Below are 14,870 nucleotides of genomic sequence, written 5' to 3' on the forward strand. Positions count from 1 at the left end.
TATGAACTGAATTCTCCTCATCTACCGCAATTAATAACAAAACGCACTCTGGTAACATCCCTCACCCAAGTCACTGAGGCGTGTGCTTCGGGCACCAAGACATACAAATTCTACTGGAATTTTTAAAAAATAAATAAAACGCACGATGTCTTTTTATGCATTTTGATATTTGTTGTGGTCTTCAGTCCGAAGACTGATCTGATGCAGCTCTCAAGGCTAGACTATTCTGCAGATGCCTCATCACCTCTACGTAATTACTGCGTACTATTGTTAAGCCTGAGTCTTCTACAAATTTTACCCTCCCCTCTCCTCTCCCCCCTCTCCCATCACCACTCCTAGTACTTCTGACCATTACCAAATTGAATATTGTTTGATTCCTTAGGATGTCTCCTATAAATCGATCCATTCATTTAGTCAAGTTGAAACAAAAATTTTTTCTCGTTCAGAGTCTTATGAAATCTGTAGCTGCAGAAGAACGGATGATGTGTAATGGGCATGCGAAATAAATAATATAGTTGTTTCACGTGAGTGGGATGAACGAGACAAGGCAAATAGTGGGAGTAATTAAATGGAGGAAAACAAATTGGCCAGGACAATGGTTAAGAGACGGCGTCATGAAGGATACATTAGAAGCAAAAAAAAAAAAAGTGGTTCAAATAGCTCTGAGCACTATGGGACTTAACATCGATGGTCATCAGTCCCCTAGAACTTAGAACTACTTAAACCTAACTAACCTAAGGACATCACACAACACCCAGCCATCACGAGGCACAGAAAACCCCTGACCCCGCCGGGAATCGAACCCGGGAACCGGGCGTGGGAACCGAGAACGCTATCGCACGACCACGAGACGCGGGTTCATTAGAAGCAACGGTCAGTGAGAAAAGGACCAGAGGAAGGAGAAAATACGAGATAATCAAGACGTAGGGATAAGTGCATCATATGCAGTTACGAACAGGATGGCGGAAAATCAGTAAGACTGGCAAATGCTGTAACTTGCAATGATGTGTCTGCTTTATGAACAGAGAACATTGTCGTTATATCAACTGAATTCAGTAATATCATATAAGGTGAGAAGGATTTGGAGTTGCTGCAACGTCATCATGGCACTGATATGGGATGTTCCCGTAGTTTATTATTAAAAAAGCTACGTCAGACAGCAGGCACGCACGGTGCTGGATCCTCTCTGACTGCTTTATCGCCGTGACACACGGCTCGTTGTCGGCGCTGGTCGACATTATTAAAAATAATTCACTTCTTGATACTGGCGGGGATTAAGCATCTGCCGGGGGCGAGCTTATTAGCAGGGAGGGGGTGGGCGTGCCGCTATTTCTGAGGCGGTCCCGGCCGCGCTGACTCGGCGTGCATCCGCCGCCTGAAATACCCAGGCTGGCACGCGCCTCGGGCGGTGGCTGCTGCAACAGTTAAGTTACCGCCCGCCGCCCCTTGAATCACACGCCGCGAATAACGGCGCCTCTTCAGAACGTGTCTCCGCTGCGAGCAGTTGCGAAAACCACTCGCAACTGCTGGCGATTCGCGAGCCTTCTCCCGACTTCCAGCTGCGTCCCCAGCTGACTACGTCTGAGAAACGTCTTGTGGAAGGGGACGCAGCTATCGTGACTCCTCCACTCTCACCCGTCGGCATACTCTTGCGATACAACTCTGTTGATTCCACGCTCTTTTTTTTCCACTGTAGACTGGTAACGAAGGTTTGAGCATATGGAAAGGTTCTTAAGTACAGTGGAAAACAATTTGATGCTAAATCACAGTAAGACTCAGTTTTTACAGTTTCTAACTCACAATTCAACAAGAACCGATATTTCTATCAGACAGAATTGGTATATTATAAGCGAGACGGAACAGTTCAAGTTCCTAGGCGTTCGGATAGATAGTAAGCTGTTGTGGAAAACCCATGTTCAGGATCTTGTTCAGAAAGTAAATGCTGCTTTATTTACCATTAGAACAGTATCTGAAATAAGTGACAGTTCAACACGAAAAATAGTCTACTTCGCAGATTTATGTCATATGGTATAATTTTTTGGGGTAATTCTTCTGATTCAAAAAGGGTATTTTTGGCTCAAAAACGGGCTGTTCGAGCTATGTGTGGCGTAAGTTCGAGAACCTCTTGTCGACTCCTATTCAATAGTCTGGGAATTCTGACATTGCCCTCACAGTATATATTTTCTTTAATGTCGTTTGTTGTTAGCTATGTTAGCCTATTCCCAAGAGGTAGCAGCTTTCACTCAGTTAATACTAGGCAGAAATCAAATCTGCATGTGGAATGCACTTCCTTGACTCTTGTGCAGCAAGGAGTGCAGTATTCTGCTGCATCGATTTTCAATAAGCTACCATAAGAACTCAAAAATCTTAGCAGTAGCCCAAACACTTTTAAGTCTAAACTGAAGAGTTTCCTCATGGCTCACGCCTTCTATTCTGTCGAGGTGCTCCTGGAAGAGCTGGAAAATTAAGCAAATTGCAGTGTTACATTGATTTTCTTTATTTAAACTTACGAATTGTCGCCTGCATATGTTACTTATATTTCATTTTATCTGTTTCTACTATCGTGTTATAATTTCATGTATTGACTTGTTCCATGAACATGGAGACTTCTCCTTAATTTGGTCCCACGGAACGATGTTGTTGTTGTTGTCTTCAGTCCTGAGACTGGTTTGATGCAGCTCTCCATGCTACTCTATCCTGTGCAAGCTTCTTCAGCTCTCAGTACCTACTGCAACCTACATCCTTCTAAATCTGCTTAGTGTACTCATCTCTCGGTCTCCCTCTACGATTTTTACCCTCCACGCTGCCCTCCAATGCTAAATTTGTGATCCCTTGATGCCACAAAACATGTCCTACCAACCGATCCCTTCTTCTTGTCAACTTGTGCCACAAACTTCTCTTCTCCCCAATCCTATTCAATACCTCTTCATTAGTTACGTGATCTATCCACCTTATCTTCAGTATTCTTCTGTAGCACCACATTTCGAAAGCTTCTATTCTCTTCTTGTCCAAACTAGTTATCGTGCATGTTTCACTTCCATACAGGGCTACATTCGAAACAAATACTTTCAGAAACGACTTCCTGATACATAAATCTATTTTCGATGTTAACAAATTTCTCTTCTTCAGAAACGCTTTCCTTGCCATTGCCAGTCTACATTTTATATCCTCTCTACTTCGACCATCAGTTATTTTACTTCCTAAATAGCAAAACAACTTTACTACTTTAAGTGTCTCATTTCCTAATCTAATTCCCTCAGCATCACCCGATTTAATTCGACTACATTCCATTATCCTCGTTTTGCTTTTGTTGATGTTCATCTAATATCCTCCTTTCAAGACACTGTCCATTCCGTTCAACTGCTCTTCCAAGTCCTTTGCCGTCTCTGACAGAATTACAATGTCAACTTCTTTTGTTTCCTTCACTGCTTGCTCAATATACAGATTGAATAACATCGGGGAGAGGCTACAACCCTGTCTCACTCCTTTCCCAACCACTGCTTCCCTTTCATGCCCCTCGACTCTTATGACTGCCATCTGGTTTCTGTACAAATTGTAAATAGCCTTTCGCTCCCTGTATTTTACCCCTGCCACCTTCAGAATTTGAAGAAGAGTATTCCAGTCAACATTGTCAAAAGCTTTCTCTAAGTCTACAAATGCTAGAAACGTAGGTTTGCCTTTTCTTAATCTTCCTTCTAAGATAAGTCGTAAGATCAGTATTGCCTCACGTGTTCCAACATTTCTACGGAATCCAAACTGATCCTCCCCGAGGTCCGCATCTACCAGTTTTTCCATTCGTCTGTAAAGAATTCGCGTTAGTATTTTTCAGCCGTGGCTAATTAAACTGATAGTTCGGTAATTTTCACATCTGTCAGCACCTGCTTTGTTTGGGATTGGAATTATTATAATCTTCTTGAAGTCTGAGGGTATTTCACCTGTCTCATACAGCTTGCTCACCAGCTGGTTGAGTTTTGTCAGGACTGACTCTCCCAAGGCTTTCAGTAGTTCTAATGGAATGTTGTCTACTCCGGGGGCCTTGTTTCGACTCAGGTCTTTCAGTGTTCTGTCAAACTCTTCACGCAGTATCGTATCTCCCATTTCATCTTCATCTGCATCCTCTTCCATTCATTTCCATAATATTGTCCTCAAGTACATCGCCCTTGTATAAACCTTCTATATACTCCTTCCACCTTTCTGCCTTCCCTTCTTTGCTTAGAACTGGGTTGCCATCTGAGCTCTTGATATTCATACACGTGGTTCTCTTCTCTCCAAAGGTCTCTTTAATTTTCCTGTAGGCAGTATCTATGTTACCCCTAGTGAGATAAGCCTCTACATTCTTACATTTGTCCTCTAGCCATCCCTGTTTAGCCATTTTGCACTTCCTGTCGTTTCATTTTTGAGACTTTTGTATTCCTTTTTGCCTGCTTCATTTACTGCATTTTTAAATTTTCTCCTTTCATCAATTAAATTCAATATTTCTTCTGTTACCCAAGGATTTCTAGCAGCCCTCGTCTTTTTACCTACTTGATCCTCTGCTGCCTTCACTACTTCATCCCTCAAAGCTACCCATTCTTCTTCTACTGTATCTCTTTTCCCCATTCCTGTCAATTGCTCCCTTATGCTCTCCCTGAAACTCTGTACAACCTCTGGTTCTTTTGGTTTATCCAGGTCCGATAACGATAAATAAATAAATAAATAAATAGAACCCAGTACGTTGTCCTCGACGGCAGGTGTTCATCAGAGACGAAGGGCATGTGATGAGTGCCTCAGGGGAGTGTGAGAGGAACGTTATTATTGTGTACATGCGTAAATGATCTGGTGGACAGGAATCTGCGCTTGTTTGCTTTTGATACTGTAGTGTACGATTAAGTACGGAAGTTGAGCGACTGTAGGAGAATAGAAGGTCATTTAAAGCAAATTTCTAGCTGTTGTGATGAATGGCGCCTAGCTCCGAATGTGGAAAAATGTAAGTTAATACGAATGAGTAGAAACAAACAAATCCGTAATGTTCGGATACAGCTTGACACAGTCACATTGTTTAAATATCTGAAGTTGTAAATTGTCGTAGACAAGGGGAATAGTCGGACTTTTCGGAAGAATTTTATGGGAAGGGTGGTTCGTCTATAAAGCAGACGGTGCGACCTATTCTTGACTATTGCTCGAGTGTCTGGGGTCAGTACTAGGACGGATTAAAGACTTCGAAGCAATCCAAAGGCTGGCTGCTAGATTTGTTACACACAAGTGTAACGGAGATGCTTAGGGAATTCAAAAGGGAATTTGTGGAAACAAGGCGTTGTTCTTTCCGAGGAACACTACTGAGAAAATTTAGGAAAGCGGTATTTGATGCTGGCTTCAGAACGAATCTGCTGCCGCCAACATACATTTCGCGTAAGTACCACAAAGATACGAGCAATTAGGACTCATACGGAAACATGTAGCCCGTAGTTTTGCGAGCGGAACAGGAGAGGAAATGACTAGTAAGAAGTGCGGTAAAGGGCACTCTCCGTGGCTCGCGCAGTACGTATGCAGGAGTAAATCCAGAATGTTAACATCGACTGTAAACGCTACATCTAAATCAAATCGACGCCTTCTGGTGTAAGGCACATCGTTCAGTCATTACAAAAATTATAATATAAAAATTGTTCTGATGTAACATAACGGAGGCTTTTGGCTGACACAAGAAGTTCTTTGAAATTATCCGCCTCTACTCATATTTACTTTATCAGCTCTCATTACGTGTTTCAAGGTTTGGGTTTTGGTTTTCTTTTTAGAAATTATACCTTACATTACTAACATTTACTCAAAGTCATCTGTTATTCGCAGTAAAATAACAGGATTTGTAAGGGTAGAGTCTACGAACTGAGCCTGTCAAGCCCGATATCAGATTATCGCTTAACTTAGTTTGTCAGAATTTAAGTTATTTAAAAAGTGCGTATTGATAAACGATAGGCAATAATTCAACAAGAGACTGAGGTCTCAACAGTAGAAAGGCAACTGCATCGGGGGAGATACATGTAAGGTGCTACAGAGATCATGCGAAAAAACTTGCTCCATTTATAGCAATAGTTAATCCTAGGTCACTGGAACAATGAATGCTACCTATCGACTGGAAAAAAAGCGTAAGACATTTCCGTTTTCAAGAAAGGTCATACGGCAGACGCGAGACCTATATCACCGACGTCAGTCTGTTGTAGAATTATGGACTATCTTTTATCCATACGCATTACATTACGACGTTCTTGGAGAACGAAAATCTCCTCCATACAAATCCACGTGGATTCCAAAGAGGTCTTGCCATACTTAGTGACCCATAGCGCCGTCGAAAACGGTGTTCAGGTTACTGTCGTACTCCTCAGTTTTCGGAAGGCATTCACTACTGCTCTATACCGAAGTTTGCATTAACATAGCATCGGTGTCTTGAAAGGAGGCTATAAGATGAACATCAACAAAACCAAAACGAGGATAATGGAATGTAGTCGAATTAAATCGGGTGATGCTGAGGGAATTAGATTAGGATATGAGACACTTAAGTAGTAAAGGAGTTTTGCTACTTGGGGAGCAATATAACCGATGATGGTCGAAGAAGAGAGGATATAAAATGTAGACTGGCAATGGCTAGGAAAGCGTTTCTGAAGAAGAGAAATTTGTTAACATCGAGTATAGATTTAAGTGTCAGGAAGTCGTTTCTAAAAGCATTTGAATGGAGTGTAGCCATACATGGAAATGAAACATGGACGGTAAATAGTTTGGAAAAGAAGAGAACAGAAGCTTTCGAAATGAGGTGCTACAGAAGAATGCTGAAGATTTGATGGGTAGATCACGTAACTAATGAGGAAGTATTGAATAAAATCGGGGATAAGCGGAGTTTGTTTTATAACTTGACTAGAAGAAGGGAACGGTTGATAGGACATGTTCTGAGGCATCAAGGGATCACCGGGATCACCAATTTAGTATTGGAGGGCGTGGAGGGTAAAAATACACTCCTGGAAATGGAAAAAAGAACACATTGACACCGGTGTGTCAGACCCACCATACTTGCTCCGGACACTGCGAGAGGGCTGTACAAGCAATGATCACACGCACGGCACAGCGGACACACCAGGAACCGCGGTGTTGGCCGTGGAATGGCGCTAGCTGCGCAGCGTTTGTGCACCGCCACCGTCAGTGTCAGCCAGTTTGCCGTGGCATACGGAGCTCCATCGCAGTCTTTAACACTGGTAGCATGCCGCGACAGCGTGGACGTGAACCGTATGTTCAGTTGACGGACTTTGAGCGAGGGCGTATAGTGGGCATGCGGGAGGCCGGGTGGACGCACCGCCGAATTGCTCAACACGTGGGGCGTGAGGTCTCCACAGTACATCGATGTTGTCGCCAGTGGTCGGCGGAAGGTGCACGTGCCCGTCGACCTGGGACCGGACCGCAGCGACGCACGGATGCACGCCAAGACCGTAGGATCCTACGCAGTGCCGTAGGGGACCGGACCGCCACTTCCCAGCAAATTAGGGACACTGTTGCTCCTGGGGTATCGGCGAGGACCATTCGCAACCGTCTCCATGAAGCTGGGCTACGCTCCCGCACACCGTTAGGCCGTCTTCCGCTCACGCCCCAACATCGTGCAGCCCGCCTCCAGTGGTGTCGCGACAGGCGTGAATGGAGGGACGAATGGAGACGTGTCGTCTTCAGCGATGAGAGTCGCTTCTGCCTTGGTGCCAATGATGGTCGTATGCGTGTTTGGCGCCGTGCAGGTGAGCGCCACAATCAGGACTGCATACGACCGAGGCACACAAGGCCAACATCCGGCATCATGGTGTGGAGAGCGATCTCCTACACTGGCCGTACACCTCTTGTGATCGTCGAGGGGACACTGAATAGTGCACGGTACATCCAAACCGTCATCGAACCCATCGTTCTACCATTCCTAGACCGGCAAGGGAACTTGCTGTTCCAACAGGACAATGCACGTCCGCATGTATCCCGTGCCACCCAACGTGCTCTAGAAGGTGTAAGTCAACTACCCTGGCCAGCAAGATCTCCGGATCTGTCCCCCATTGAGCATGTTTGGGACTGGATGAAGCGTCGTCTCACGCGGTCTGCACGTCCAGCACGAACGATGGTCCAACTCAGCCGCCAGGTGGAAATGGCATGGCAAGCCGCTCCACAGGACTACATCCAGCATCTCTACGATCGTCTCCATGGGAGAATAGCAGCCTGCATTGCTGCGAAAGGTGGATATACACTGTACTAGTGCCGACATTGTGCATGCTCTGTTGCCTGTGTCTATGTGCCTGTGGTTCTGTCAGTGCGATCATGTGATGTATCTGACCCCAGGAATGTGTCAATAAAGTTTCCCCTTCCTGGGACAATGAATTCACGGAGTTCTTATTTCAATTTCCAGGAGTGTAGTAGAGGGAGACCTAGACATGAATACACTAAGCAGATTCAGAAGGATGTAGGCTGCAGTCCGTACTGGGAGATGTCGCAGCTTGCACAGGATAGAGTAGCATGGAGAGCTGCATCAAACCACAACAACAACAACCGACGTTTAGTGAACAAAATACGAACTTAACCAAGTATCGGACCATATCAGCGATTGAATACACAGCTTCCTTGCTGGCAGGGCTCAACATGTTGTTCCTAGCGGAACAAAATTGACTGATGTAACGATAGAGAATACTGCAAGGGAGGCAGATGTTATTCACAGTTTACATTAATGATCCACTGGATAACGTTGCAGGCTATTCGCCATGTTGCTCTCCAGAGAAAGGTTACAATGCACGAGGGCTTCAGTGAAATGCAGGAAGATCTCCAGAGGACCAACGACAGGAGCAGGGACTGGGTGAAGACCCTGAAAGTAAATAACTATCACTTACTACGCGCAAATAGATGAATATTACTCTAAAAATGGTTCAAATGGCTCTGAGCACTATGGGACTTAACATCTATGGTCATCAGTCCCCTAGAACTTAGAACTACTTAAACCTAACTAACCTAAGGACAACACACAACACCCAGCCATCACGAGACAGAGAAAATCCCTGATCCCGCCGGGAATCGAACCCGGGAACCCGGGCGTTGGAAGCGAGAACGCTACCGCACGACCACGAGATGCGGGCGATATTAGTCTGTAGGTGCCAAATCACTGGGAGCAGGAACTACCTAAAAACCTTCGGAAAAACCATCCGGAGCAACCTACAGTCGAATAATCACGTAAAACAATTACAGGAAAAGCAGATGCCAGACTGATGTTCACTGGGAGAATCTTAATGAAATGTAATTAACTCACGAAATAAGCGCCTTACATAATTTTTGTTTGACCGATTCTTGAATATTGTTTATTAGCTTGGACTCGTACCAGGTTGGAGATCTAACGAAGGCGACGCGTTTCGTCATGGAATCGTTTAGTCGGCGAGAGACCGTTACAGAGACGTTCGGCAAACTCCAGTGCCAAACGCTGGACGAGAGACGCCGTGCTCCAAGGAGAGATTTGCGACTAAAAGTCCGAGCACTTATGTTCCAAGTAGAGTCTGGCAACGTGTTACTTTCTCCCATATAGGTCTCGCAAACTGGTCACGATGTAAAAACTAGATATCATGCAGAGCTTTACTGGCAGTCATATTTACCACTTGTCTTGAGTGGAACAAGAAAGGAGGAAAAAGATAGTGATATTATAAGTAACTACATTAGATGTAGATACATGTCACCTGTTACATGTCAGATGTTAACTAAAACATCGTCAAAATGCGTCGATAATATTAAATATATTTTGCTTTGATAAAATCCTAGATTTGTAATCTACTAATAAAATGCAATTTTAGGATATACCTATGAACCACGTTCTATTTTTTTTTGGGGATGTTTGTGGTTACGTTCGCTATTTTAATATTAGCATTTTTATCTCCATGTCAACGTGGTTCATTGAATACGTTACAAATATCTAAAATTGTATAAACACTAACTTTATTCAAAATACATAGTGTAATTTTGATGAATGACTCGTTTGTTGTCACGAGAATGACGCCGCAGACCAACATTATGTAACAAACTGCTGCCCCAGCTGAAGGTCTGCAGTTTAGGACAGGTACGACATTCACTATAAAATGAAGGGGGCGACGGACGTGTGGTGTGTGTGTATTTTCTTTTTTTTTTTTTTCGAGGCACATGGACCCATCGACATTTGTACCTGGCCCCTGAGCGTTGTACGTGGTCCCTGAGCGTAGAATACTGGGAGCGGAAACTTGCGATAGGCTCGTAGAACATGGGCTGGTCAAACGAGCCCCCAAATGGCTCTGAACACCATGGGATTTAACATCTGAGGTCATCAGTCCCCTAGAACGTAGAACTACTTAAACCTATCTAACCTACAGACATCACACACATCCATGCCCGAGGCAGGATTCGAACCTGTGACCGTAGCGGTCGCGCGGTTCCAGACTGAAGCGCCTAGAGCCGCGCGGACACACAGGCCGACAAGCCCCCCCCCCCCCCCCCTTTGTCTTCTTTGCCCCGAAGAGCCAGCTTATAATTTACAAAACAAACGAACCTGTAATGGCTTGATGTGTCGCAGAAGTGACACAAAGTTGACGGGGAATCGCAGCTTCTTCGTTCCTTTTGTAAATAAGATTAACAATCACTATGTACAAAAGCGCACATGGATCAATACTGCATTCACAGCAGTTACTTATTGTTAAGGCGAACAATACTGTTACGTAGCCAAGCTTGGCAACGAGCGAAAGCTTTCCGGAGCGGCACGAATTGAGTCGCCTTCCACCGATAACAGAATGGTCAAGTCAAAGTGTGTGAAAATTTTTTTTTCATACCTTTAAGATCACGTCAGACATCATGTTGAGCAGAACTGCAACCTTAGAAAAAACATTAATAAGTATATCCACGCCAGTTGTGGATTTGAGAAATTACTTGAGAGGACTCGAATTTAAGCCACAGGTAGATCTCGCTGTCACGACTATTTCCCTACACTTAGGTACTTCGATGAGATATACGGCGTTATCGGGAAGCTAACGAGCTCCCAATCTGCACTTGTCTTGTGGTCCCTCTGACACATGAGACTACGCGCACAAAATAGGTCGAAGTCGCTCCAGATAGAAATAGGAAAATTTACCTAAGAACTTCTTTTCACCCTAAGCTACAGTCCGCGTAAGAAGCGCAGAACACAAGTACGGAGACACCAGAAATAGCGAAGCTGTCTCAAGAATCTTTCTCACCTGGGCACGCATGTTGCGTGCACATTCCGACAAGCTGGGGTTTCTCTATAGCTTCAACCTTGTGTGGCTGGCGAAAAGAGCACCTCGCACATGATCCAGCTTTCAAAGTGCACCTCGTCTTGTATACAAAGTGAACTCACGTTAACAATAGGAAATGTAGTTCTTAGAATTACGGCCCGACACTGAGTGAACAGTGCATGTTTGTGTGTTTTTATCTAGTGCTGTTACGTATTTCTCTTGACTTTCTTTAGTCTGTATTTTTTCGCTCTGGCACTTTATTCCCTTGCAGTGAGATGTAAAAGATTCAATTTCTTTCTAACTATTCTTCGGTCATTATTCTTGAGCGATGATTACTTAGTTTAGTGAACATATTATCAGTACCGGTGGATTACTGGGTAAGCGTCCCTGTGTCGGTTCTTGGGTTTTTTTTCCACCTAGGCCTATAACTTCTACACCTCTGTTTTCACAATTCAGAGACGCCAGTCCCAAGTTTCCCCTATTGTTGTTGGTCCACGTATCGATGTAGATCATCCTTGGTTTGTTAAGCAAGTTCAAAGGTCGGGAGAATTGCAAGGGGCAGATTACTCTCAAAAGACGACGTAAAAACTGTTGAAAAAATCTTCAATAGCAGGCATCCATGACACGTGTGCACAGTCTCTTTGTCTCGTCTTAGCGCTATGCCCTGCTAGTCAAAGTCTGGAAAAGAAATTCCTTTTTATTTCCATCTCCATTTTTTATTTGACTATCCACGCTCATCTTTCGTTTACGGCGGAACTCCATTCATTTCTATCGTGGGCTAATCTTTTCAGCACACACGCATGTGCACCGCACACCATTGTTACAAAATTCTGCATCAAGCATTCCATTTCTTTGCCATTTCCCCCCTTTTTTCGGCTTGCATTGTCAATTAGGTATTCTTCCATTGGGACATGGACATTTCCGTCATCGTATCAAATAATTTCTCAGGTTTCCTTTCTTGCGCTGTGTAACACGTTAATAACTCCTACAAAAAACAAGCTATTCAGTCATTTGTCCTAATGATTTTGGACAACTATTTTCATATCAATGACTCACGCTCTTCCAAGACCACTCTCACGCTTACGCAGTTTCTCGGAGCAAACTTTATAAACATACATCAGAAACGTTACCAGGCCGTACCTAAGCAATAAACAAAGGAACAACGATCGCTACGAACTACAGTGATTAGTCACTAATGCTAGTGAGAGCCAAACTACAGAAGGTATGTTTCTACTTGCTGCTTCAGTTATGAAACTACAACACAACGGGTTTGGTTGAGCCGAATAGAAACAGCGTTGAAATAGCGTTAGGGTCGTTTAATCAGCTGGTGACCTATTCTTGTTACGTTACACTGACTGAACTTAAGTGATTAATTCCAGATGTGGGATTCGGGGCCAAAGAATAAACTTAAATTTAGTGTGAAACTTAAAATTGTGAAAGTGTATATATGTACTGTCCCTTATCTTAATTCAAACATGAAAAGAAAGGCTCTAAAAAATTAAATAAAAATCATTCTTTGACATTAAATATAGTTGCCACAAATACATAGTACCAATGTTTTAAAGAATAAGTATGTATGTACCCAGAACTACATTCAGTTACTCGAAATACAGACTCGTCAAACCCTTCCAAGTCGCGTAATGTTTTAAACGAACCAGCCCCAAACACGTTTACAGCAGCTGTCTAATTCTGCGGGAGCAGTGGTTATTGGCCAATCAGAACAAAGCACGTTTAGGTTCGCGCGCAAGCCGCATAATGGCGGGTTGCAAATCTGTTTATTTGACATATTTATTTATTCTGCACTGCGGAGCTGGGAGCGTGTTGCCAAGCAACAGAAACAATGTAGGGAGGGGTATGGAGCAAACGCTATACGTTTGTACTGTTACTATGATAATGTTGCAGATCAACAAATCATGGTCTTACGTCTGGAACATTTTATTTTAAAGAGAAACGTGTACTAAATTACTTTAGAAAGTGGGAGACTGACGACGCCTCAGTTTGAAAGTTTCCAAGTTTGCTGCGCCTCACCTTGCTGCAGGATTCCGAGATAGTGTGGTGGCGATGACGCGCCATTCTGGTATTCGGCCATTCGTCGTTGAAAATGATGTCTCCAGTTCCGTTACACATCTGTTGTAGGTGATAACGGCACACCGGTACCGTCGCACCTGCTGTTGCGACCATGATGTGGGCGGTTTGCACTTCCACACTTTGAGATACACGGCATTAACTTTTTTGCAGATAATCATCTTGCAGACGGTGGAAGCTCCTGTCAACGTTTTTGCCTGCGTTTGCGAATTAAATTGTTGTGTTATGCACAAGAAAGAGTTTAAAAGCCCAAACATATTTACGCAACTTTTTCGTCTATCCAGTATCCCGCTCCTTGGCATCCGCGAAACAGTTTTCGTTCAGTGGATGGTGTGACACAGTTCAAGTCTTATTCACGTCAAAGCACTATCCTCGAAATTTCCAAACCTGATTCCGTATCCATGCACTGTTTCGTTAGTGACGCACCGATTTGTGTCCATTGTACACCCGGAAACAGTCTTACTTCAACCAAGAATAGAAGTAGAGTGCAAAGTCCACAGTTTACTCAACATTAATCACTGTCTTTCAGCAGTTCACAAGTTTCCATTCACATCTCGATTTAAACATTTTATCTGTGTCTTTCAGCACGAAATGCAACACTTAGACCACGCCACACGTCAACAATTGGGGTTCCACATTTCACCGCCCTAAACCTCGATTGTTCAGTTTCGACAGCCGAAAATATGCTCTCATGCGGCAAAAATATAAATACAGGGTGTATACGTGGACAAGGAAAAAAATTCCCGGATTTTTCCTGGATTTCACGGTTGAAAATACACTTTCTCCTGGGTGACAGTATATTTTTCCTTATCAATCCTTCTTTTAATGGTTATGGTTTTATACACGGGCGTACAATTTCCCGGCACTTTAGAAAACGAAACTCAGGGAAAAAGACACGTTTTGGAAGCATCTTTGATGTGCAGCAACATGTACGCTGCGTATTTTCGTATTACGAAAGTATACACTGGAATTCCACCAAACACCGCATGTTACTCTCCGAATCATTGAAATCGAGATTTCGATGCACTTTTTTAGGCCGTTCGTAGTTCATGTCACGTGATCTCGCCAGCTGATGACAGCGGATATTCGGAGCATAGGACATGTGATGTAGACAGCCAACAGCAACATCACTGTTTAGTAGCATGAACACACAAACAGGGAAAGTTAATAGTTGAAATTAATATACATAGTGTTGCTACAAGAAAAGCAAAGTTTTCACATATAATATTATTCTCAAGCTGCAGGAGAAGCTAAGCTTTCGCATATACTGTTGACTTTTTTGCGCGTGTTACAGTGCCAGTGCCGGTAAAATTTTTAATAATGACGTAAATGTCTGATCTTCAGGGCTCGAAATTCTTCTAAATGGCGCGTCATCAAAGAGTTGATTTTTAAATGAGAGCCAAACGCTCTGTGATTTAGTAAATTCATTGTACATTCTTGCACATAGTTCAACTTACGTAAAAGGATATTTACCTTGAAAGTAACGCTTTTCAAACCACTATTCGCAATATTTTCCTGCGACCTGTTAGAAATAGGTTCGTTTCAGCA

Source organism: Schistocerca gregaria, chromosome 4 (genome assembly GCF_023897955.1).
Source record: "Schistocerca gregaria isolate iqSchGreg1 chromosome 4, iqSchGreg1.2, whole genome shotgun sequence".
NCBI lineage: Eukaryota > Metazoa > Arthropoda > Insecta > Orthoptera > Acrididae > Schistocerca > Schistocerca gregaria.